Raw genomic sequence first — 26,134 nt, forward strand, 5'->3', positions numbered from 1 at the left:
CATAGGCTCTCCTTACTAACGCTGTGGCCTGTCCTTGTTGAGTGTCGCCCCTGAATGGTTTAAAGACTACACACGAGGCAGATGCCTGGCATACAGTGGGCAGTCCCCAAATGCCTTCCTTTCCTGAGCTGGTTGGTAGTCCAGAGGGACCCCTCTTCACTGCCGCTGGGAAGAGTCCCGGGAAGAGCCAGCCGGTCTCCTGCTCGGATCAGCCTAGTGCGTTTGAAAACTTCCAAGGCAGGAAAACTTTGTGGTCGCGGGGCGGCTGCGCCTCGCCGCCGGCTTGAAAGGCCCCACGCGGTCCCCCGCGACCACCGCGCGCAGCCTAGCGTCGCCCGCAGGAGCAGTGGGAGCCGGGTGCCGTGCTAATGGGGCCGGCGGCGGAGCCGGGGACGCCATGAAAGCCGCGCTCGCAAACGCGGGCTCTTGTTGCAGGAAGAAGGGCCAAGCCTGGCTTTCCGCAGCCGCTTTGAGAGCAGCAGCGCTGGGATTTCATGGCACGGCTTCGGCGGGAAAATCAATCAGCGGGGCCGCCGTTTGGAGAGGCAGCAAGAAAGGCCACTAACGAGGCCAGATTGTAACAGTTCTGCGAGCAGCCACAGTGCTCACCTTACACGGCGGACGCGCGCTGGTAAATAATAAATCACAGCGGCCGGCGGGCGGCGGCGGCGCGGGCAGCCCGCGCGTTTGACTGCAAAGCAGCGGCGCATCAATTATTCACCGCGCCAGATAAAACGCGGCGGCGGCCGGCGAGCCAGGTGCCCGCGCCCAAAGCGGCCTTTTGATGGCCGCGGGCCGGGCCGGGCGGCGGCGGGGCTGGGGGCGCGCAGAGCGCTGCGGGATCGGGGCCGTGCGCTCCCGTGGCGCGCTTTGCACAGTCCCGGCCTGGGAGCAATTACAGCCAGGCCGCGGGGTTGGGGAGAAGAGATGCGTGTGCGCGTGCGCGTGCCCAGGCGCGCCTCCAGTGCCCTTGGTGATGAAGTGCGCGAGCTTGGGAGTGACTCGCCCAGGCGTTTGTGCGTGCCTGCCAGTGGTGAGAGCCTGTCAGTTACACAAGCACACCCGGTGGGGTGGGTTGCGTTTTCTGGTGTCCGATAGTGTCCTCGTGCCTATGAACTCTAGTATCAACTTGGCGTGTGTACACATGAGCTGTGTCCATCCATATGTCTATGGGAGATGTGTGTGCTAGGGTACAAATGAATATGACTGGTTGCTCTCACATTCTCCTGTGCATTACTCTACAGGGCATTTGTTCATGTATGGCCAGAGCGTGGGTGTGGGCATGGTCACACATGTATGTACCTGTGAGCTCATATGTGGTACGTATGTGGACAGCAAATATGCAGTTTTATCTGCAGATATGCATGTAGACACACTCAGAGTACATGTTTGCATACAGATGATGTATTTATGCATACACATAAATATATACAGAGCGTGTGTGTGTGTGTGTGTGTGTGTGTGTGTGTGTGTAGTGGACACATACAGGCCATAAATGTCCAAATGTGGTATGCATGTGAATAGATGTGGTTATGCATATGTGTGTGCACAGTCATGCACGTGTAGGCATGCATCCACGACTCTGAGTTTTGAACACCATGGTTATGCATATGCATGCTTGGGTAATTATGCATGCATGTGCATGGGGATAAACAAAGGAAGGGATTGGAATGATTAAAACTCTGAGAGGTAGAGCCTCTAGGCCCAGGGCTCAGAGCTCTGCACAAGGGTCTCCAGTGGGCTTGCTCCATGAGTCAGGGAACGCTAGTGCTGGGAGAGCACTGTAGCTGGAGTGTGTGGTTCTGGGAGAGAACAGGAGAACTGGGAAATCTGCGAACTGGGTCCAAGGGGAGGAGCATTGCTGACATTCAGTTTCTATGTGAGTTGGACTGCAAGGGTGGACAGGCAACCAAGGGACACACGCTTTACCTTTTGCAGGGCAATCTGATGGTAACCAGCCGTGCAGGATGCCTGCCATGCCTTTTCAGCCTCCATGGAGGCTAAAAACAACTGAGTATCTGCCCAGCCCGGAGCTGTTTGTAGAAATAAAGCAGGTACCCTTCTCCCCTAGAGACAGATGTGCTCCTGACTGATAGTGCCTGTGTCACCAGAGGGTGAGCATGCTCACTGCAGTGATGGCGATGTCCACAGGGATCTTTCCCCAGAGGAGCCTCTGCAGCGCTCCTGGATAGCACAGAGAGGGAGGACATCTCTGGAGCTGGAAGAAGACCGCTGCTCCTTGGAGCCAGGCATGCAGATCTGGAAGCAGCCAGGGCTCCTCGTCCCGTGCGTTTTGTGAGGAATTGCAAACTCTGGCTTTCAGGTTTGTCACTGGTCAGAGGAGCTGCTCACCTGCAGGAAGAGCCCAGAGGAGTATATATGAGACACATTCCTTACTGCTATAACAAAAGCTGCAAAAGACAGTTTAAGGAAAAGGGGTCCATTGGGGTTCATAGGTTGAGGCTATGGTCGGTCATGGTGGGGAAGGCATGGATGACAGCAGGAACTTGAGCCAAGAGGAAGCAGAGTGAGATGGATACAGCTGCTCAGCTCACTCTCTCCGTGCAGTCTAGGACCCATGGAACAGGACTGCCCTCAGATTGGGTCCTCCCATCTCAGTTAACCCAAATAGAAACTCCCTTACACACAGACCCAGAGGCATGTCTCCAAGTGGACAGTTACTATCAACCATCAGAGTAAATCAATATACAAGAGCAGCTTGTGGGGCAGCTGAGTGCTGGGTTACACAGTCAAAGTTCCTGCTCTCTCCATCTTTTTGATAGCTCTTATTGGTAGTCCCTGCTCAGATCCCAAGGGCTCCAGTTTAGAATGGATTTGGGAAGTGACAATCTCGTAGCATGATTGGCCAAGGCCTTGCAGAAGGAAGGCATAACATTGCCAACCTCTTCACAGAATTGGACAAGGACCTTCTTCATGTATCAGAAGAGCCAGGCCACAGAAGTAGACCAGGCCCACAGAACCTGGAAACATCTCTCCTTGTCAGTTCCTGTCTCAGCCCTGTCTATGCCAAGCTTCATTCTCATGAAACCCCTCATGATGTAGGGACAGGTCTGTCTGCAATGTTGTCCGACTTTTCCTGGGGAGACAGGAACAAACTTATTCCAAAAGGGGGCACCATATAGGGCACAGGCCAGAGGAAGGGTTCTATCAGAGCTCAACTTGGAAAGCCAGTGAGTTTACTACAGTTAGTTACAGAACCATGAGCAACTGCATCTCTGAGAAGCTCAGGCCCACCTGCGTGTTGACTCAGGAGAGCAGCAACCTAGAGCTTGACCTGCCAGAATGTCTCCTCTCCCAGCCACCCTTACAGTTTATATAACCCGGACACAGAAGACATTTGTGAGTCTTGAAAGTTTCAGGAACTTCCTAAAACTTGTGCATTGTCTACTTCCGGGGTCTCTTTAAGCCTCCCTCCAGGATGGACTGTCTCAGTTTGGATGAGCTTGCCATAGGACATGTACCTACCAAGATGACTGCTTTCTTACTGATACTCCAGGGCTGTCCTGCTTGCTCTCAAGGAAGAAGCAGCTGGGAGTGGAGTACCAAAGGTCTGCAAAGATGTCCAAGTGCAGTTGTACAGCTCATGCACTGCCCAAAAGGCTCCTGTTCCTGGGGGAATAGGGACCGAAATCCATCTTGAATGCAGCGGGGTGTGGTAGGAGCTCAAGGCACTCCAGAGGCTGAAGCAATAGAGTCACAAGTTAGAGGGCAAGCTAGTCTACACAGTGAGAACCTGGAGAGAAAGGGGGTGGAGAGAAGGAGGGAGAGGAGGAGACTGCATGTGCTAGAGGGACTGTATGTACCAGTCTTTGCCCTGCGTTTTCATCCAGGTCCACAGACAAAGGAAGTTACCGGCATGATTCCAGTGTAGTCAAGCTTCCAGGACATGAGCAGGAATGACTCAGGACTATTACCTGGTCCTGAGCTTATGCCTCAGATCCTTAACCAGCCTGTAGCACCAAGGCTTTCTAGGTCTAGAAAGGATAAGAGTTGAAGCTCAGGCCTCAGGAACCTGGAAATAGCATGAACACCATCCAGGAGCTCTGCCTAGTCCCTCAATTTTCAGACGACCTTGGACTCCATGCAGGAGAAAGACTCTTGCCTCCCCAGGACTCAGGCGGGCCTAGTGGTCAAGCCCAGCCACCTATATGTACCGTCGGATAAGCAGCCCAGCTTCTCAGCCCTCAGCCTCTGTAAGTTGGGGATGATCAAAACCCCTCCATAAACCCCGGGAAGACTGAAGTGAGGTGACAGCCACAGAAGCCACTGCTGTATGGCAGCTTTCCAGGCTCACTGGATTCCCACACTGAAGTGAGAGCATCAGTATCCCCATCCTCAAACTGAGAAACATGAGCTTAGAGAGGCCGAGTAACTTAGTTAAAGCCATCATGTGGAGGGGCAGGTCCAATCCAGGCAGCTTCCAGCAAGAACCTGTGTCTGAGCACAGGGAGGGGCCAGCATGGCGATGCTCGCCTGTGATCCCTGTACTCAGGCGACTGGTGAGTGTGAGGCCAAGAAAAGAAAGTCCAGAGCCAAGAACAGCAAAGCAATATGGAGGAATCCTTCCCAGAGTGTGGCTACAGTCAAGAACAGCTCAGGGTCAGGGCCAGCCAGGTCAACACTGGCCGCTGTGCCTGTGGGTCCATTCTTCCTGACCCAGCCTCTGGACTTCAGGGCCCCCCAGGCCTGATGCTTGGCCACAGCCGTGCAGGAGGCAGCTGTACCTTGCAGGTGACATGTGTTTAATTAGTACAAACTTCAGCCAGCTACTATGCGCCTCCTTCCACCTTTTCTGGTCATGGACAGTCCCCCTAAGAGCCGTGGGGGGAAGCTGAGGTCAAGAAACATTCCCTCCCTTGCAAATAAAGTTATGAAGAGCTGAGTGGCTTCCTTTCTGAAGGAGGCCTTCCATAAGTAGTGAACATGTGAGTAGCCTGTGGCCGGCCAGCCAGCCACTTGGGAATCTGGGACTGGTGTGATTATTGGGCCTTGGGCTCCAAGTGCTAAACAAAACTGAGGTGTCAGGGCATGGGGGAACTGCCACCCCATATTCCTGGCCGGCTGCACAACAGACCATTTGTTAAAGGCCTGGACCCCTGTAAGATTCCTGACCCAGTCAAAGGGATAGGTGGGCTCTGTGGTCCAAACCTCCAGGCTGTGTGCCACTTTAGGAAGCTACGCTATCTCATGGTTTAAGAAGTGTCCCATGGTTCCATCACTCAGTGAACAGCCTTCTGTAGGAGGTGGCATTGTTCAGTGACATCTGGGCTCCATCACCTCACACTGTGTGACTTTTGACAAGTGACTGGAGTTCTCTGTGCCTCACTTTTCCAATGCATGAACTGCTGATGAAAATATCTACTGGTTTGTTACAAGATGTAGGTGTAGTGCTGTGGTTTGAAAGAAAATGGCCCCCAAAGGAAGTGGAACTATGAGGAAGTGTGGCTTTGTTGGAGGAAGTGTGGCCTTATTAAAGGAAGTGTGTCACTGTGGGGGTGGGCTTTGAGGTCTCCAAAGTTCAAGCTACGCCCAGTGAGACAGTTCGCTTCCTGCTGCCTACAGATCCAGATGTAGAACTCTCAGCCCCTTCTCCAGCACCATGTCTGCCTGCACACTGCCATATCCTGCCATGATGATAGTGGACTAAACCTCTGAAACTGTAAGCCAGCCCAATTAAATGTTTTCCTTTAAAAAGAGTCATGGTGTCTCTTCTCAGCAATAGAAACCCTAAGACATGTAGTATCCTGTGTTTTTTGCCTAGGTCAATGGCTGATATCGAGTAACTGCTAAGATCGACCAGCGACTCTTGGTACTATGTGGTATATGGTCACTCTCGACAGTGTGGTGACAGGTCTCTCTGCCTCGCTGAACCTTTTGTAGCACTGGGTCTGGGCAGGTACTGCTGATCCCAGAAGAAAAAGGCACTCAGGCTGTGGGATTGGGGAGTTAAGGTCATTGTTTCAGGGGGATGATTCCTCATGCCTTCCCAGAGCACTGTTACTGACAGGTTCTGCATCCTGGGCCCAAGCGAAGCAGAAGTGGGATTGATTCATGATGTCTGCCACAGGCGTGAGTAGGGGAAAAGAGGGCTTAGCCTAGCTTTTCCCAAGTCTGGCCGAGACAAGACGAAGACTACTGATTGATAGGGAAGAAACTCAAGAAGTGAGCAAGGAGATGAGACAGGAAGATAGGAGCCAAGAGAGGGCATCCCCAGAGTGCAAGGGCCCTGCAGGAGCACCAGGAATATGCTCTCTGGAGATCTAGCAGTCTATGTGTGCAATCATATGTGTGTGTTTGGGGTGGGGGTATTTTAACAATAAGTCTCCCTGTGCATGTGGAGACAGTTATCTGGCATTGATATCTCAGCAAACTGTGGTCTGAGCCTGTGCTCACAGTCAGGCATCTGCCCTGGAGCAGAAAGGTGCCTAAGCAAAGAGTGAGGAAGGAAGGTCCAAAGCGAAGAGGAGGTGGCCTGCCTCCCCACCAGCCCCTCCTGCTTCTGGGTGCCTGTTCTCTGTGTGTTTTCCCTTTCCTCCTCTGACATGTTCTGAGGTCCTGGGACTTGCTGCACACAGAGGGAGGACTGGGGAGTCTTGGGCCCAATAGAGCCCACTCTGTCCTTCCAGTCCCCAGACACCCTTGCTTCCCAGGGGCGGCCACATGCCCAGGGCAGCTCATAAATGGTGGCAAGTGACTCCTTTCCTGTGCTTTTCTCTCTAAAAGCAGCACCCAGGGGCCAAGCAGCTGCCAATTAGCTGAGAGTCTTGCTCCAAAGCAGGGGCTGTGCAGAATCAAGACACCTTGGAAAAAGTAAACTTATTAAGTGGAGGAGGATCTTATAGCCTATGAAATTTACAAAAGCCCCACTTCTGGTAACACTAATGACAGGCCGCAGCCTTGATCTTTAATTCACACGCGGAAGCGGGGGCAAATGCTCTCCCTTTGGACAAGGGAGGGAGGCGGAGCTTCTCTTCCTAATAATTTACTTAAATTGAATTTTATATGGGAAATTAATTTCCTAAAATCTAACCAAGAGGTAAGAAGTCACCCTGGATAGCTCTGCCCTGAGTCCATCCACTGTGGTCTCCTGAGGCTGGGGATTCCTGATGATGGGCTGGACCTTGGAGAGGGTATGGAGATGGTAAACCCTGGCTGTTCTTGGAGATTGTATGCTCTTTGGATTTGATGTGTACCATGTGACATTGTTTTGAATCTTGAAACTTTGTGGATAATCTCACAGTTCCCTTGAGCCCATAGGCTACAAAGAGTGTAATTAGGTCCTCAGTTCGAATCCAAGGTCTCTACGGACTGGTTGACTAGCACTGGGTCTCATTTGATCCCTTGTCCTTTTCTGATCTTGTGCAAAGCTGTCAGACTACAGTCCCTTAACGCTGATGGACACATGAACCATCTTGGGGACTGTAGACTGTAGACAAGCTGTTCTGGGCTGCTTGGCATGTGTTCTCATCTGGAAAGGAGGTTGAAAACCTAAGTCTTGCTGAACTAAGGAGGAAAAGTAGAAACATGGGAAGGTGAGTTCAGGGGTGGAGAAGATTTAGCCAACTAAGAAATGATGGCTGAGGGGGGACACTGTTAGAAAGACACATGCTGATGTATGGGGAGCATGTCCTCTCAACCTCAGTATGACAGTGAATGGGTGGTCACCTGGGCTCTTCACAAAGCACAGAGGGAGGGATTTCCCAGTATGACCCCTCCATCTGGGTTCTAGGTATGGGGAGGAAGCCTACACCTCCCCTTCGGGGGTTCTGGTTCTCTTCTGTGTGGGAGAGAGCTGGCTTGGGAGCACAGAGCAGCAATCCAGAGTCTGTAGAGATAGGTGAGTCTTCCCAGCCTTGTTCCCTGTCTTTGGAGGAGGAGGAGGAGGAGAAGGAGGAAGGGAGGGAGGGAAGAAAGGAAGGAGGAAAGAAGGAAAAGAAAAATGAGACAAGGTCTCACCATGTAACCCAGGTTGGCCTTGAACTGATGATACCCCTGCCTCATCTCCATCCTGAGCTCTGTCCCAGCCACTGTGTATCACCACCTCCAGCTGTGTGCCTTGCAATCCTTGGCTCTTTTTGTGTGGATATTTGTCCTTCTAGTAGATGTGATCACTCAGATTTTGTAGGTGAGGAGACTTGGGCATAGAAAACAGGAAGTGATAACCCCAGTGATAAAGTGCAGTGAGCCCAAGATACAGACCAGGGTCTCCTGGCACCACAGGCACCGCCCTTGGTCTGACAGAACTGCACAATGAGTTCTGGGGGCCAGTGGGCTCAATAAAAATGTCATTTCATGGGGCCCTTTCACATATGGTTGTGATCAGTAGGTGGGGGGCATGGGTTGTGTAGTTCCACACACATCCTGGTGACAAGGTACCTGGGAGCAGTGGTACCAGTGCAGAACCTCAGGGTAGAGCCTCTTTGGACCAGGCTAGCTGCTGCCCTCAAGAACAGGGCACCCTGCCAGAGAGATCTCCTGTCTGCCCTGGAGGCAAACTACCCAGAGGGCCCTGAGGGGGCCCACTGAGAGGGCAGCAGTTGAGTTTGCCTGCACACTATAACACCTAGGATGTTTCAGCATCCTTCCCAGAGCCGAGGCTGGTGCTCAGTGGTAGAGCACCTGCCTATCGGGTACAAGACACTGGGTCCCATCCCTAGCACAACCAAGAAATATGTCAGGTCTGGACCCCGCCCTAGAGGTGCTGATTTTGAGTTGCAGCTGAGGCTGAGAACTTCTGAGTCAAGAGGACAGTTTCCACCCAGTGTCAGGAAGTGCTTTCCAGCCGTACTGCTGCCACGACAGGGCAGCCTGCCTGAGGAAGGAGTGAGCTCTCCAACTTGAAGGTATGCAAGCCAGAACCAGCCAACTGTCACTTACTACAGCTGCTCGAGAGGCACTGGCCAGCAAAAACTGGTGGAACCAGATGGTCTCTATCACCTTGTGCTTGGAGAATCTGGGCTGTCGTGAGTGAGTGGAATTTTGTGGGTTGAGGAAGGAAATGAAAAGAACAGGTGCAAGAGAGGCCAGATCCAACAGCCTACCTTCCCCTTCAAAGGCTTGCCCATCAACTGCCAGGCATCAAGCTGAGGACACTTGGGACTGCAGGACTTTTGAGGTCTCTCCCCAAACCTGTGGGCTATGATCACATGATTTTATAGTCAGGAAAGTGACACTACCCCATGACCCATTTTACAGATAGGAAGACTAAGTCCCTAGGATGTTAAAATATTAGCCAAGGTCATTCAAGACCCAAGGGCCAAACATTTCTGTCTTCCTATTCCATGTGGCTATCTTCTACTGAGCAGTGTATACAATCATGTGCACACATACATGCACACACACTCACACACAGAGTCTGCAGTGGAACCCACCTAGCAGTGTACCTGAGAACATCCTGAAGAGTAGGGTATGTCTCTTTGGATCTGCCTTGCTCTCTGCCCTCTTTCCACTACTACTTCCTGTATATCACATTGCCAAGGACTTCGGTTGAACATCCTCTGGGATTCCCCAAGTAGCTCCACCTACAACTCTGGGAGGTTTGCTGCTGCCAGGTCCATCAGCTACAGCTTCTAAGGTGTCTCCACCCAGCTCTGGTCTGCAGAGGACGCAAGTGGAAGCTCCTGAATACACAAAGGCCAGAAGCCCCCCAGTTATTCTCACTGCTGTGGAAGCCATAAGACCCACCACGGGACGAAGAACTGGGGAGGGGTGCAGGCAGACAGGCTGCAAGGCCTAGTCTATGCAGGCTGGGAGTGGGCTCTACTCCCCACCTCTTCCTGGAAGCACGTGCCTTTGAGCTTTGCACAAGCGTCAAGGAAGCTGGAAGGAAGCACGGACAGACAGCATTGCGCAGAAGTGGAAACTGAGGCCGAAGAGGTGGAAAGCAGCCACCTAGCGGTCTGGTAGAGGTGGGAATCAAACCCACGAGGAGGAAGTGTTTCCAAAAGTCAGCAGTCCCCCTAGGTGGATTTGCACACACACTGTGGGTCACTCAATCCTTCTGCTAAGGAACTCTGTGGCCCCAGGCTGACTCCCCTGAGAAACTGAAATTCCCAGGTGGGCTGCAGAGCCCAGCAGTGAGCTCAGAGCTCCGGTTCAGCCCAACTTCCAAATGGCTAGCCCACAACGGGCTCCCAGCAGCCGCCAGCTCACTCTCCCCCTCACCTCTCACTTTCTGTTCCTGCAGATAGAGTGAGAGCATCCATCCCTCAGCCCCTTCCCTAGCCATCCCTCTGTCGATGGCACCTTCTCATCTGATGGATTTACAAGGCAAACCATGGCCCCAGTTTCTCTGTGCCTTCCCGTGTGCTGCCCAGTGCAGATGTCTTAATATGCCAGCTGAGACTTCTTAAATCCACATTGAAACAACTGTTGGGTTTTTATACCGTTGTAAAACTCTTTGTAGGGTATTCATAGAAAATGTTTTATTAATTGCCATATGTTTATTGATTTCTCTTTCATGTCGGTTCTTTTGTTCTTTCTTTGTAGTGGCAAAAGATCGCTCGCATCATCATTTGCAAGTTATCTAAAATGTCAAAGGTGTCCTTTTGAAGTTTATTACAGATCACATGCCATAAGGCCCGGACGCTAGGTATTTACAGTGAGGGGGGAATTCCCGCACGGACTTTCAAAGCCCACAAAAGAATTGAGATCATATTGGCTTAAAACAAGACACACACACAAAAGCACAATTTATCATTTTTTACATTTTTCCCGTAGGGGTTTGATATTGCAAAGACATTTTCCTGAGGAGAAGTGAGCAAACATACCAGCCTATTTACCCATCCTGCAATGGCACTGGAGCCCAGGTTATGGCCTCTCACCGCCCCCCCATCTTTCACCCAGAACTTGCCAACCTGCAGGAGGTTCCTTGGAACCAAAGCAAAGGGCGACTATGGTGCCTACGGCTCTGAGATGGTAAGTGCCCCTCCCCAGGTCACAGAGACTGTACTATTGACCAGTGCAGGGGGGAGAGACACAGAGCACCCCTGGGAGAAATATCTGTTCCATGAGGCAGAAGACCAGAGGACCTGATTTCTGCCCCCTAGGACCCAGGATAGGGGAGAATTTGGAGAGGGCTAGTAAAAGGGTTTTTAAAAAATGTTAATAGTGCAATCCCCTAAGTTTTAAATGTGCTCTGATGTTTAAGTCAGCACAACATTTTCTTTTGAAAACTCAAAAGTAATTTTTTTTAAAGCCTTCCCAGGAAAACCTCACACTTTGATGTAGAGGCATTCAAATGAGATCCACCGGCACAGGCATGAGGAAATACTTCCCACCCCCTGCCAGAGAAGGAGGGATCCAGCTAGCTGGCACAGGCACAGCCCCTCCTCCCAGCCCAAGAGCAGCCTGATGATGCCTCTAGGGGCCTTGACTGCCCCATCTGTTAAATGGCACGATGACCTCCATATGACCTTGGCCTCCCCGGTGATCAGGAAGGGAAGAGTTACCCATCTGAGCTCCTGCCTCCTCAGGGGCTGCCAGGGCCTCTCTGGGTACCAGCCTCACTGCTTGCTAGGAAACCAGGATGTGCATTGTCAAGAAGGAGCCCCATCGGCTGGGCCTCGCCTCTGAGTCAAAGTATGAAGGGATAGGGCCTAGGCCGGCTGCTGCACAGGAAATGGCAGATGAAAAAGGCTAGCTTCTAGATGACAGAGTGTGCCCATGGCCGTGGAAGCCCTTCACAGCCTCCTTCCCTCACTGTAGGCAGGCTCCTGGGCTCTGCCTCTTGACCATTCCTGACCCTGTACTGCTTCCTGGCAGTTCTGTTCCCTCCCCCCCACCCCCGCCACCCTGCAGTCCCTCACATCTCTTCTTCCAAGCACCCACAAAACCGGGGGTGGGGTGGGATGGGGGGGTGAGATGATTGACAAGCAGAGGAGCCTCTCCAAGTGGCCCCTGCCCACTCTACTGCACACAAGCTCCTCCTCCCTTCCCTGAAGCCAAGCAGGCTGGAGGCTGAGAGGGAAGAGCAGGCCATGCTTACTCAGTACCTCTGTCCCTGCTCAGAACCAGACTCTGGGCTGGGACTGATGTCCAGACATTTCCCTGGCTCCTGCAAGCTCCAGGCTGAAGAAGAAGGAGACTAAAAAGGTTAATGGAGACCTGGAAGGGAAGACCCCACCAAAAAAGAGGGTGCAGTCTATATAGAGGCGGCAGGCAGCATTGGGGTAAGCATCCCTGATCAGAACCCTCGAGCCAGGCTTCAGGTGCACAGGACTCTGCCAAGGGGGTGCTGGTAGAAGGACTCTCCTACAAAGACCAAAGCCAAAAGAAAGATAGGATCCCCTAGTGGCTTGACACCTAGGAGCAGAGAGGCTGAGGAGCTGCACACCCAGGCTGTGGAAGCAATAACCAGGAAGCGGGCTGGGTCCTGCCTGGTCTCAGGCCAGGCACAAGTCCCATTTCTCTTACATTTTATAAAAAAGCTCTTCTCACTGTCTGACCATCTGTGGTCACTCTAGGAAGCTTACGTCTGAGGGCACCCCAAGGTCCCCAGTACCCCTGGAGCCTCTCAGGACGTTTGGTAGCAGGTGGAGTTAACTCTAGCGAGGCCCGCCTTCTGGGCTGTGACTCATGGTGGAGCTCTACCTTAAGAGGATGCTGCTTGCCTTCTTCATTGGTCCCTTAGCTACAAAGTGGCTTAACAGAGAGCCAGTAGATCCCAAGAGTCCTCCAGAAGATCCAGCTGTCCAGTTTGGGGTTCAGGGCTTCCTTCCCCTCATTTCTGGCCTTCCCTACCATTCTACCTATCACTGTCCTCTAGGGAGACAGTCCTGTCTATTGGTTCACACAAAAGAGCCAAGTTCAACTCTAGCACGTTCTAGCTACGCGACCCTGGACAGGTCACTTACTAGTGAGAACATGCTCTGCCGGCATGGGGCCTCTACTCTCACAACTACAGAAAGTGATGGAGGGAATCCTGAGGAAGGTGCTCAGCACAGCACCGTGGACCCGGGATCCTCTCACACCCCGGATGCTCCTGCTTTCTCATCTGGAACACGGGCAGATGATAATGACAGCCTCGATGACCAGCAAGGCACTGAAAAGTCCACCCCAGGTGCCGCGTCTACCGCCAGATAGTCCCCTAAGCCTGCTAAGCCAGACGCCACAGCATTGAAAGTGCTCCATGATGCCAGAGAATAGTGGTGTGTTACTGCCTCACGCCTCACCCCGTACTACTCCAAAGCACTTGGAGTCACATGACAGCTCTGGATTTTCTCTCCTGCCCTGGGTGTGGCCGGTGGGCAGTGCAGGGGTCCTGAGAGGAGCGGAAGATTTCCCAGGGCCTGTCAGCGTCCCCACCTTTCTGGAGCCTGAACATCACTGCTGTGGCACAGTGTGTAGCCATCAGCGGTCCTGCACAGAAGTGCGGTGGGTCCTGGGCTTCTGAGAGGAGCTTTGAAGCAGGCTCTGGGGCAGGATGCTGGACTACCCTGCGCACTTTTGACTGTCAGAACATGATACAGGAAACATCAGTGGGTAAAAACAAAGGTCAGCCAGCATTTCCTGGAAAGCCCAAATAATAAATATTTGGGGCTTGGTGGGTCATGTCAGTCTCTACGTCAACATTCAAGGGCTCCACTATGGTCTCCAAAGCAGCCATAGACAACACATAAATGAATGGATGGGATTGTTTCAATAAAACTTTGTTTGAAAGCAGGTAGCAATTTGACCCCCCTGGTGGTAGTCTGGCAGCCCTTGATACAACAAAACAAGCCTAAATCTACAGGAAAAAGCTGGGTCTAGTCTCAATCTGCAAGTCTACTCCCTTTAGGCCTCAGTTTCCCCCACAGTAGAATCAGAGCATTGTACTAGACCATTATCTCAATCCAAAATTCCCATAAGAATAGGCAAGAGGTCAAGGTGTGAGACATCATCTTTGGAGGGCCTTGGACAGACTGGGGCTCCCCTTGCTCACCACGTGCAGCCAGACCTCATTCCTGGTGGATGCTTGCCACATCACAGGGAAAAGTGACCCAAGGTGGCCTGGCTCTGTGGAAAACCCAGACAGGCTGAGTCCTATGGGAAGTGCTGGCACTTTTAAAGCCTTTCTTGAAATAGAACACACTTGCAAAAAAAATAAATAAATAAAGTGCACACATCTTAATGATCCAGCTCAGGGAATTTTCTCCTCTGAACACACCCCTGTAACTGACACCCAAATCAAAGCCGCCCTGTTCTAGTAACCAACCCCAAGGGAACCATTTTAACTGGCTTTGTTCCTGTGTTTAATGCTGCACCTCTCAGCTCTGAGTACATCAGTGGGCAAGTTTGCCGTCCCTGGCTGTGGGCCTCCCCAGCAAACAGTGATTGGTGAATGGTTCCTCCTGGTCCTTCAGGGTACAGGAGCCCCCAGTGCAGAGTCAAGGTCTGCAAAGGGGAGGGTGTGTGGGAACTGGAATGGGAGGGGTGGGGCTTTCTGGTCCCCTAAAGGCCTGTGCAATAAGCAATCAGAGTGACAATTCGGCCCAAGGGGTGTCCTAAGTGCCTTCGGAGGCCAGCAAGAGGAGGCCAGGCTGGGCAGGCACACTCGCCTGGCTTATTAAAACGACTTTGATCCCCGACCGCTTTGATATCCCGGGTCTTATAAAGAATTCACTTTCAGGGGTAAATATAGGTAGTTCAGAGAGATTTTATGACATACTGTACCGGCTCTTCTTCTTTAATTACTGGGGTGGGGAGGGCTGGGGGCAGCAAAGTGCTGACAAAGAGGGGCTGGGCTTCTGGCCTCTACTGCCCATGGGGGCAGGCTGGGCACTGTGCTCTCTGAGTGAGGATCTCTTGACAGGCCCACAGCTAACCTGCCTCCTCTCACCTGCCACAGGAAAGCTCACCTGGAGGGAGCTTCGCTTGCCTAGGGAAGCAGGAAGATATCTGAACAGGAGATAGGTGGGAAGCGGGCCAGCAGCAGGATGACCTGTGACCAGGCCTTCTTCCAGCTAGTTTGGATTGGAACACAGGGTAAGGGTACCTCGATCCAACCGAGCAGGAAAGCAGCTCGCTGTGTTCCTCTAGAGGGACCCTAGACTTCATGCCATCTCTTCCATACAGGGGGCAATCTGCTGTGCTGGGCCCAACCCTCTCTACTGTGGGTTTCTCCCTCCTCTGTCCCCACGGCACCTCGACCCACAATAGTCCCTTAAGGCAGACTTGGGGACCAGCAGAGCCCACAGGAAGAGCTGCCTCAGGTAGTCAGATGGCAAATATGAGGTATGAAGGGCATGTCATGTTTGACCAAGGGCTAAAGAGGTCAGTGAGGGAAATCTAGCCCCATCCCAGAAAAGTGACCTGACCTGGGCTTCTCGGACCTAACGCAAGCGGCTACCAATGCACAGATACAGGCAATGCTGCTCTGCTACCCACGGTAAACTGAGACCTTGATGGTCCTGAAGCTGTGCTCTCCAGCCTGGCGTGGAAGACAAACTGCTCGTCTGTGCTGTTCACAGGGAGCTCCATTCCGAAGAGCTCCTGCCTCTCCACAGACTCTCAGGGTCAGGCTTCTCCAGAGACATCATGTGCAAAGCACTTAGCATATAGGCAGAGTTTTGCAAGGGCTCGAACCCCTCCACACACACACAGTGGGAACAGCTATTCTGTTGGCTCGCCTCTCAGGACAGACACTGGGCTATCAGAGTCTGTCATACAAGTTTCTTTTCGCTGAGAACCACTCTTGCATATACGAACCCATAACATCTCACAAGAAATCACTCTGATGATGCGCTATCTTATGGATCAGAAACCTGAGAAATCTCAGAAAACTGCGACTCCCGTGACGAGTTCCAGTGATGGTCAGTGGCTAACCAGGGTGGGAAGTCAAAAGAGCCTAATTTCAAACCCATGTGGATGCCTACCACACCCATCTCTCTACTTACGATTTTTAATCTCGTCAGTTTGACTGGGTTTGGGATCACCATGAAACACCTCTTGGGTTTCCAAGGAGGTGTTTCCAGACAGGTTTGTCTGAGCAGAGAAGACCCACTCTGAATGTGGGTGGCACCATCCCGTGGGCTGGGGGCCCAGACTGAATACAATAAAAAGCCAAGCTGAGCACCATCATCTACCCTCTCTACTTCCTAATGAGACACACTGTGACCAGCGGCCTCACTCTCCTGCCACAGGCCTTTCCCACCACGATGGACCGCAATCCCTATGAACCGTGATCTGGAATAGACCTCCCTTCCTTAAGTTGTTTGGTCACAGCAGCGAGAAAGCTGATTCATTCCCATCTGCTTTGTCCACAAGCACAGTGCCCCCCCAGCTCACGTGCACTTTGTGGGTGCCACCGTGTGTGCCCTTTATTACCTTATAGGGGTTGTTATTTTGTGTTCATACCCATCAGCTACAAATTCCCAGCTGACAAGAATAATATCCCTGTTCCCTAGAGGCAGGCTCAGGAACCAATAGACAGCAGGTGCTCTCTAAATACCTGTTAGATGAGTGACTATAGGATGTAGACATTCAGGGCACAGATATACCAAAAATTACTGGAAGGTCAGTGATTTGATTACTTCCCCCACTAAGCTGGCTGCATAAGCGCCCCCTGTCTTCGGCTGTATCTACACAGTAGCTATCACAAGGGAAACAAGGATTAATGGTGGTTTAAGTCTAGAAAGTTCCTCCTTTTTCTATCATGATCTTCCATGTAAGATCCCCGCCTATCATCACGGAAGGATTTGATGATGAGACCTTGGCATAGAAATGACTTCAGGACAGAGGTCGGAGCCACACACAGCTCATCCCCAGTGACTTCGCCAAGACCTTGCACACTGACGCTCGCAGATGTTTGCTGAGTGAATAGACCAATATGGGATGTTGCAAGCAAGCAGTCAGGATATCTGTCCCCAAGCCCCTTTACCCCAACCACACATACACATGTATATACACATGTTCGTGTACACACACACACACACACACACACACACACACACACACACACACACACTCCTATAATGCCAGAGGCCACTTGGCTCAGCAAGGGCCTGATAAAGGGGTGAGGGACCCAGCAGCAACCAAGCTGGGGGCAGGATCCCGGTGTGTAGTTCTCTTTTCCCTCTCCTCTTGGCTCCTCTCCTTGCCCTAGAGCCAAGACAGGATTGGATATTGTTTCCCAGCCTAAATAGATAATTGCCCTTCTGGCTGGATAAAAGATGTCTCGCAGAGCTGAGTGAAATATCATTAATAAAGGAGACTGATTCTTCAGGAGTGCCTCCCGAAGTGAGATTAATAAGCTGTCCCCTGGCGTTCGATGGAATCTTCAGCCTGCTCCTCACTGTGTGACTTATTTTTGCAGCCGCTGCTCTATTCCGCCACTTGTCATTCCAGGAGGGCCAGCAGTTGATCTAGGCTAATGGGTCTGACACACAAACAAGACAACTTTTCCTCGCCTTTGACAAGGGAGAAACCCAGGGAGAGGAAAGTAATCAACTGTGTTGCTTTTTAAGGAAATAAGCTACCACTTTACCAAAGGATTAGAGTGACATTCCATGTGTGGATAAGATGAAGAGCTGTGGGGATGTGTGTGAGTGTGGTGTGGAACTATGGTGGTGTTTTCACTTAAGGAGCAAGGCTGGGGCACTATCATTCACATGGGCAGGATCCCGGGGAAGAAACGTGCTTCTGTGTGGTGGGATTCTGTGTGCTGATGAACAGGGATGGGATATGGCCATGTGTGAACAGGTTACAGAATTCAGGAGTATAAATGGGTAGTCTGAACTTCTGTGTTTAGATTTGCATGGGCCATTGCCCTCTAGTCAAAGTTCCACTCTCCACAAAATTTGGTGACCTAAAGTTAACTGAATTTTGAAAACATTAGGTTGTAATGTTCCAGAAATAAATAATTCATAAGTTAATTCAATTTTTAAATTTGCAGTATTACTACTATGATTATTATTAATTATTATATGTGTGCATTATCTAATATGTGTGATTATGGGCACCAGTGCCACGGTGCCCTCGTGGAAGTCAGAGGACAGCTTGCTGGAGTCAGAGTCTTCCTTCCACTGTGGATTCCCTGGACTGAACTGGTCGTCAGGCATGTGCGGCAAGGGCCTCGACCCTCCAACATCTCACTGGCCCACAAGTCATAAGTTTTAAAAAGCTTTTATTATAGTTGCTGTTATACTTGTCCTGTTGTTATTTTCTCATGGTGTCTAATTGACAGATTATACTTTTTAGCAGGCTTAGGTATACAGTAACGCATGTGTGGTTCTGGGCTATCCATCCATAGTTTCAGGCACTCAGTGGGAGTCTTGAAAATGGCGGATGACTGTGTGCACACGGCTATCTATGCCTGTATGTGACACATGTATCTGGGTACAATGAGAATGATCTTGGCACTTTTGCCCCAATTAGAGACTCTAACTGGTGGATGGCCATTGTCGTCCAATCTGACAAAATATAACCAGCAGACTTTAATCCATTTTATGCCTCTTGGTTGCCTGGCATTTCCTCCTTTCTCCATGGCTTGTACTGAGTTTCTGAAGAGCACAACCAAGGCAGGAGTGGCCAGGCATGCCATTGGCTGAGGGCAGGACTGTCTTCCCAGCACTTCAGCACTGGGTACTCCCCGAAGAAAGCAGGAGCCTTTGCAGCCGCCTCTTCCAGCCGCTGGGGGTGGACGCCTGGTCAAGGGGACCCAAGGGCAGCGTCAGGGCTGCTGAGTCACCTGCCCAGTAAGAACAGGAGCTACACAGGAAGACATCCTAGAAACATGATTTGCTGCTGCTGCTGCTGCTGCTGCTGCTGCTGCTGCTGCTATCATCATTCTCCTTCTCCTCCTCCTCTCCCTCCTCCTCCTCTTCCTCCTCCCCTTCCTCTTCCTTCTTCCTCCTCCTTCTCTTCCTCCTCCTCTTCTCCTCCTCCTCCTTCTCTTTAAGTTAAGAGGAACAAGGATCCAGAGAAGATTCATGAGGTAAAGAGGGACTGATATGTTTGTGGGGTTTCAAGATACAGCTGTACTTAAGGACATGGTCCTTGAGGAAATTCCACGAATAGACCAAAGGTTGTTGATAATCAGGGATGGGGACAGCCCAGAGTTCATGAGTCCACTTTGAACTCAATGAAGAGGACCCTCACTTTGCTAGACTCTTGCCTGGTCCCTGACTCCTCCACTCTGCTTAAGCAGATGTGTGTCATCATTCCTGGCATGGAGGTCCTCCTGGCTACTGTCAATGGCAGCATTCAGCCACACTCAGGCTCCTGTCCTCAGCCACAGAAATTCCCAATCCAGAAGGGAGGTGAATAGCTAGCTGAGAGCATATTTATAAACCCACCTCCCTGTCCCCAAAGCTGGCAGAGAGACAGTGGCTTGTGGGTGAGCCCTGAGATTCACACCACAGAGCCCAGGCTTGTCTGGGATGCAGACAGGCCTCCGGGATGGGTCCATCCCAGGAAGGAACTGGGCAGCTTGGGTTGCACCCTCAGCCCCTCCCTGTGCCATGGTCCAGTGGTTGCAGTGGCATTTCTGGTTGTGCCTCATGAAACCTGAGTGCTGAATCCTGAATGATGGCAGTGCTTAGGCTGATCCACTTGGTGACTTGGAGGAATGTGGAATGGGGCGACTCTGGCCTGTCTGCCAACAGCAGCTCTGAGAATGCAGCGTTTGTCAATGGAATTAGGGGTGGTTGCCATGTGAACAAATTGAAGTGAGCAGGCTATGGTTTTGTAAAACAAACTCCTCTCGGTTTAAGCTGTCTGGCAGTGGCCTGCACTGCAGACACTCAGACCTGACACACATGTTTGCACACACACACATGCTTATACTCACTCTTACGTCACACACACCAGGACCACATGCATCTGCAGCCACTCCGGCGCAGGCATGAACGGCTCCAAACTTGAGCTGAGGATGAATCACAGATAGGAGAACACTTGTCTGGCATGCATGAAGCCCTGGGGTTGATCCCCAGCACCACATACAACTGGGCATGGTAGTGCATGCCTGTAATAAGTAGTCCAGAGGGGGAAGCAGGAGAAGCAGTTCAAAACCACCCTCGGCTACATACCAAGTGGGAGGCCAGAATGGGAAACAGGAGAATCTGACTGAAAAAAGAAGTCGGGGTGGAGAATGAGCTTGGAGTCTGGCTGGATTCACATTCCAGACTCTACTGCTTAATAATGAGCTTGGACAATTAATTCAACCTAGTAAGTAAGCACTGTACATACCTAACTCCAGTACTTAGCTATCATGGTACTCAATGATGTGAGGATTAAGAGAGCTCTGTGCAGATGCCTAGAAGAGTCCCTGGTTTGTGTAAGGGAGTCTGCCTTGGGACTGCATAGCAAGTGGCCTCATCCACCCCTGAAGGATGGTGAGCTCCTCCCACAGGCCCTAGGCCTTTCTCAAAAACAACACTGAGTTTCCCCTTTCTTGTGGCAGTCAAACGTTTTGTTTTGTTTCAACAGTAAGTTTAAGCTAAAATGGAGTTGATTGAATAAGAAAAATGTGATAAGAAATACATGTAAATGAGGCCTCCTTCTGCCCTATAGCCTGAGTGTCCAGTAAAGAATGCCAGTATTTTCTTCCAACACTTCATGGCCTTTATTGCCTCAAGGTAAAAGATGGCATCAGAGCCCCCTGGATCAGCTCTGCACTGCTGAGGCCTGCTCAAGCCTGAGGACCTCCAGACTTGCACTGAAAACTCCCCCTTAGCTAAAGACCAGAATGCCAGCTGAGGGCTTCGGGGAGCCCTGCACAAACAACTTTGCGCCCACTCACATCAACCCTCTCCCCGACTTCTGCTTTGCCTACATTTGAGGAGAAGACAAGCTTGGGAGACCAGGTGATCTGCCCAACAGACCTGTGTGGCCTGACTCAAAGCCACCAAGCCACAGAACTGCTCTGCAGTGCCACCTGTGGGCCTAGCAGTCACCTGGCACCAGTAGGTGACGTTGTCCCACTGTGCAGCCAGCCTTATCCCAAATGACACTGAGTTTTCCCTTTCTCGTAGCAAAACAACAACAACAACAACAACAAATGTTCTTTTCAGTACTAAGTCTAAGTTAAAATTGAGCTGACTGAATAAAAATGTGATAAGAAACAGTGAGAGTGTCTGTGGCAGGGTAAGTCTTCCGAGGGCATGTTCAGGGGGACTGAGTCTCTGGACCTGGGTACTCTGTCCTCCAGCCTCTCTGCAGGAACCTGGCACTGGGGTCCTATCACTCTGGCAGACCAGAAGGCTCTGTTCTTTACCCTCTTATGGGGCCTGCTACATACAAAGCCAGGCCCACTTGGCACCCTGAGCTTGGATTCTAGATATTCTGGGAGCCTGCCCTGCTGGGCAAGGTCATTTAAAGAGCTCAGACAGAGACAGGCCATCGTGGGAGCTTCCTGAAGTGATACTGCAAAGATGAAAAGAGACAATGATGAACGGACAGACACTTGCACACAGGACACACATCCACGAGCGCACACTGATACCTATAAACATTCACACCAGCTCTAACGAGCTCCCATGAGTGCATGCCCACAGAACAGCCTCCTCGATGCATGCCCTACTGTAAAACAAGTGTGGCTAAAACACCGCTTTCCTTGTAACCTGCCCCTGTCCCAAGGCAAGCTCCTTCCTCCCAGAATGGAATCTGCTCAGATTCTGACAGAAGAGGTGTTGGCTCCATCCGGCCTAATTACAGGGGCCGCTCAGGGCTGTGCCAGGCTGTGGCCTCTCCAGACCCCTGTCCATCGCTTTCCTGTGTGCAGGAGATGCTGGTAGCCAAGCCATTTCCCGCTCGTGGTGTCCATTAGGTCTCAATTACCTCGCAGGGCCACGGCCTTTGAAGTGGCCACAGAGCCTCCGGGAGGCTCTTTTTCTCTCACCTGTCACCACTTATTTTCTTGGGCTCCTGGCCTGTGGCCGGGCATTTTTAACTAATGGGGATTCAATAACCCAGCTGCACAGCAAATGCCCGCTCGGGCCCTTGGGTCCACAGTGTCATTAAGACTTCAACCGGCACTGGCATGTACTCCCTGCAGAAGGGTTACACACAGGCCGGGCAGCACATTCTGGACTTTTTTATTGCCCCTCCTTATAGCCATTATCCACAAACACAACCGCTAATGACAGACTGAGGAACTTGGGAAAGGAAAGGTTTCATTTGGCCTGGCAAAGGAAGCCGTCGTCTGCCCTGAAATAGAAGTACCAGATCTGGGGCCCCCTCTCCCCCGGCACCCCTTGTGCCAGGCCTGGGAGGGGTGGGAAAGAGACCTGGGGCTCTGGAGTTCTCAGAAGAAAGGTATACACTGCCTCCTTGGGTTAGGATGTCTCCTGCATATAGGAGGCTGGGAAGTTGGCCTGGGGGAGGGGTAACCATAGGATTTGTCATGCAAGAGGGGAAGAGGGTCCTCTAAGCCATCTCCTAGGACACAGGCACAAGGTAGGGGGCAGCCTGGGCCAGGAGGACAGTGTGATAGATGCGTTTCCAATGCAAAACCCAAGAGGTGCCAAAATACTAAAATCAAAATGTCTACTTTTTTAAAATTTTATTTTATTGATGTTGTGCTGTATGTCTGTCTCTGTGGGGGTGTTGGATCCCTTGGAATTGGAGTTACAGACAGTTGTGAGCTGCCATGTGGGTGCTGGGAATTGAACCCAGGTCCTCAGGAAGAGCTGCCAGTAACTGCTGAGCCATCTCTCCAGCCCCAATGTCTATGTTTTTAATGTCATTTTTTTCAACAGTTTCATACATGCACACAATGTATTGTGGTCATATTCAATTGACTTCTTTTGTCCTCTTTCCATACTCTTCTAGGATTTAAATTCACTGGAATTTTTTTCATTTTAAGTCCTATAAATGTCTTATTTTCACTGGCATGTATTCATTTTAGAAAGTGAAAAGTTTCACATATTCTGTACGTGTGTGAACATGTCGTAACGAAACCTTCTTCACCACTGAATAATGCTCCATTATGCGACTGCACTGACGTTTTCTTATCACACATTGAGGGCATCTAGGCTGGGTCTCTAACTTGGTGACTGTGGAGAGCATTGCAATAAACATGGGAATCCATGACAGAGGCCAGAAAGACAGCTGAGCAGTTTGAAGTCCCTTGCTATGAGAGCTTAATGGCCTGGGTATGATCCCTGGGACTCACTTCAAAGTGGAACAAGAAAACTGACTCCACAAAGTGGTCCTTTAACCCCACACATGCACAGGGCATGCACACCCTTGCACATCATACACACACATCAATAATAATAGGGCTGGAGGGATGACTCAGCAGTTAAGAGCACTGGCTGCTCTTCCAGAGGCCCTGAGTTCAAATCCTAGCACCCACATGGTGGTTCACAGTATCTGTAACTGTAGTCCCATGGGATCCAATTCCCTCTTCTGATGTGCTGATGTACATGCAGACAAAACACCCATATACATAAAATACATAAATAATAATAACAGCAACAACAATAATAATAAATTTTTCTTTTAAAAAATAACTCATGAAAAATAATATCAAATTTTAAATGAAAGAAAATACAATAAGGCCACAATTAGGAGAAGAAAGAAAGGGTGCTTCTCTGAACAATAAAGTCCCAGTCTGTCTTTAAAATCATCAGCACCATGTTCATCATGGATATTTTGTATTCATCCTATTTTTTAAAATAACGTACTCAAATACTAGTTTTCTTATTATAGATTGTCCCAAGGCCCCCATGAGTCTTCTAATACAAGGCTACTGCCTCACCTTAGTCCTGGACTTGCCAGCTGCATATGGAAATGTAAAGCCATCTCTGGCTCCAGCTCTGCCCCTCTCCCTCCAGCCTTCTGTGCCCAGAGAGAGAGAGAAATGTCTCCATGTCCACCTCTTTCACTCTCTCTCCTGAGCCTGCCCCAGGGCTTCCCTTAATCCCCCAAATATTCTATCCTTTACCCTATATGAGGACACTCCCACCTGTGTCCAGTGAGATGAGCCCTGTGTGAAGGGCATCTCAGACCCTAGTTCAGTCAGTCAGCTCAGCATCCTGGGGTCCATAGCTCACAGATGGAGAGCCTGAGAGGCAGTGAGCAGTTCACGCAGTTCACGCAGTTCACGCAGTTCACTCACTGGAGGCTTGGACTGACTCCATCATGGAGTGATTGTAGGGCTTCACACTGACTCCATCCTGGAGTGATTGCAGGGGTTCACACTGACTCCATCCTGGAGTGATTGTAGGGGTTCACACTGACTCCATCCTGTAGTGATTGCAGGGCTTCACACTGACTCCATCCTGGAGTGATTGCAGGAGTTCACACTGACTCCATCCTGGAGTGATTGCAGGGGTTTACACTGACTCCATCCTGGAGTGATTGCAGGGGTTCACACTGACTCCATCCTGGAGTGATTGTAGGTGTTCACACTGACTCCATCCTGGAGTGATTGTAGGTGTTCACACTGACTCCATCCTGGAGTGATTGTAGGGGTTCACACTGACTCCATCCTGGAGTGATTGCAGGGCTTCACACTGACTCCATCCTGGAGTGATTGTAGGTGTTCACACTGACTCCATCCTGGAGTGATTGCAGGGGTTCACACTGACTCCATCCTGGAGTGATTGTAGGGGTTCACACTGACTCCATCATCAAAGAGCTACCACCGGGACAAGCAATGACACTTGCACGTAGTATCTGCAAGGACTCAGAATAACATCAGGCCAGAGCGAGTAGTGGTGTGGACTTACACCATCGCAGAGTGACTGCAGGGCAGGAATGAGGTGGTGTGGGCCGTGTGCTCAGCTCCTGGGTGGGTCCATGAGATGACTTGATTTTTAGCACTGAAAATCCTACCTCCCTGGAAATTCTTCAATCCATAGCAAACTATAGTGTGCCTCTGTAAAGGGGCATATTCAATAAATACTCCTAATATTAAGTTCACAGGGCAGAGACCTCTGTGTTGAAACAGAGTTCCATCTCTCTTTTTCTTAAGAAGCCACTGATGTCATCATTGGGACCTCACTCTGTGACTTCATCAAGTCCTAATTATGTCCTTAAGGCCACAACTTCAAGCGTTATTATCACATGAATTTGAGAGTTATGTGTCTAATACTAGAGCTGTTAGGGAGCCCATTCAAATCATGGCACATTTTAAAATACCAGTGATGGAGAGAAGGGAGCTCAAAGCAGGCCTAGAGGATGGCCTTTAGAGGAGGCCGGGTATCCCCCCATTTTCCCTTACTAGGAAGAGATTCCACACATCTTTTGGATCTGTGAAACCATGTGTGAAGGAAAGATCATGGGTGACAACCAGACTTTCTGGGTTTCAGTTTTCAAATACCCTCAGTTTCCCTATCTGTCAAATGGCTAGCCTCTCTGCTCCCCACCTCCACCACAAACTCCTAGGGTTACCATGAGGCTAAAATGCAACTAGAAACAGCAGGACATTTGCAGAGCTGATCATGCTTCTGCAGATGGTAGAGACAGCTGTGGAAGGCTGAAGCATAGGGCTGGCTCTGGGGTTGGCACTAGGGCTGGTTAAGAGTCCAGGCTAGGATGCTGAGCACTCTAAAGCACAAAATTGCCTCTTGCAACCTGATTAATGATAAAAAACACACGCACAAGGACAGCCTGGGCTACAGAATGAGTTCAAGGCCAGCCTGTGCCACTTAGAAATACTCTGTCCCAAAGTAAAAGTTAAAATGGGCTAAGGATAGATAGTAGAGCACTTATCTAGCAGGCCCAGTGACCTCTATTCTATCTCCAGGACTGCAAAAAAAATTCTTAAATTCATTATTTGGCTATGAAAGTAGTCACTAGTGAGATGTAACTCCTTTTCGGCAAAGCCGAGTCAGCTCTTGGCAGGGCTGACTATCTTGAAGATAATAGCTCTAAACTATTTTTCTAAAGAAAAAAAAAATACTAGCGCAAAAAAAGCCCCACCACTTTGATCACAAGGGACTAGAGAGTGAACCAGCCGGGCAGATCTTGGCAAGTTGACCTTTGAGAGGAAGGAGCAGCTAAGTGAGTTACAATAGCGGTGGCTTTCAGCTAGCCAGAGGCTCACAGCACATGAGATATGGTTAAACACCAATAGAAAATGCAGAGTCTGGATGGGAGAGTCTGGATGGAAGAAACTGAACCGTGTCAGGAACTCTAGTCCCCAGCAAGCACCAAGAGGGCCTTGTAAAGGAGGAAGCTGAGCAGG

At 50.7% G+C, this 26,134-nt stretch overlaps 2 long non-coding RNA genes across 2 annotated transcripts; both read left to right on the plus strand.

Moving 5' to 3' along the window:
* The first annotated feature begins 5,575 nt into the window (after positions 1–5,575).
* Positions 5,576–14,228, plus strand: LOC128104100 (uncharacterized). Its single transcript, XR_008215868.1, has 4 exons — positions 5,576–5,680; positions 10,510–10,612; positions 10,741–10,938; positions 12,788–14,228. It is a non-coding gene; the product is annotated as an uncharacterized LOC128104100 (long non-coding RNA).
* A 4,242-nt stretch (positions 14,229–18,470) lies between these two features.
* On the plus strand, positions 18,471–21,068 carry LOC128104401 (uncharacterized). Its single transcript, XR_008215985.1, has 2 exons — positions 18,471–18,934; positions 20,577–21,068. It is a non-coding gene; the product is annotated as an uncharacterized LOC128104401 (long non-coding RNA).
* Positions 21,069–26,134: the final 5,066 nt, after the last annotated feature.

The sequence above is a fragment of the Peromyscus californicus genome, unplaced genomic scaffold (genome assembly GCF_007827085.1).
Source record: "Peromyscus californicus insignis strain IS unplaced genomic scaffold, ASM782708v3 Scaffold_8__1_contigs__length_139910024, whole genome shotgun sequence".
Taxonomy (NCBI): Eukaryota; Metazoa; Chordata; class Mammalia; order Rodentia; family Cricetidae; genus Peromyscus; species Peromyscus californicus.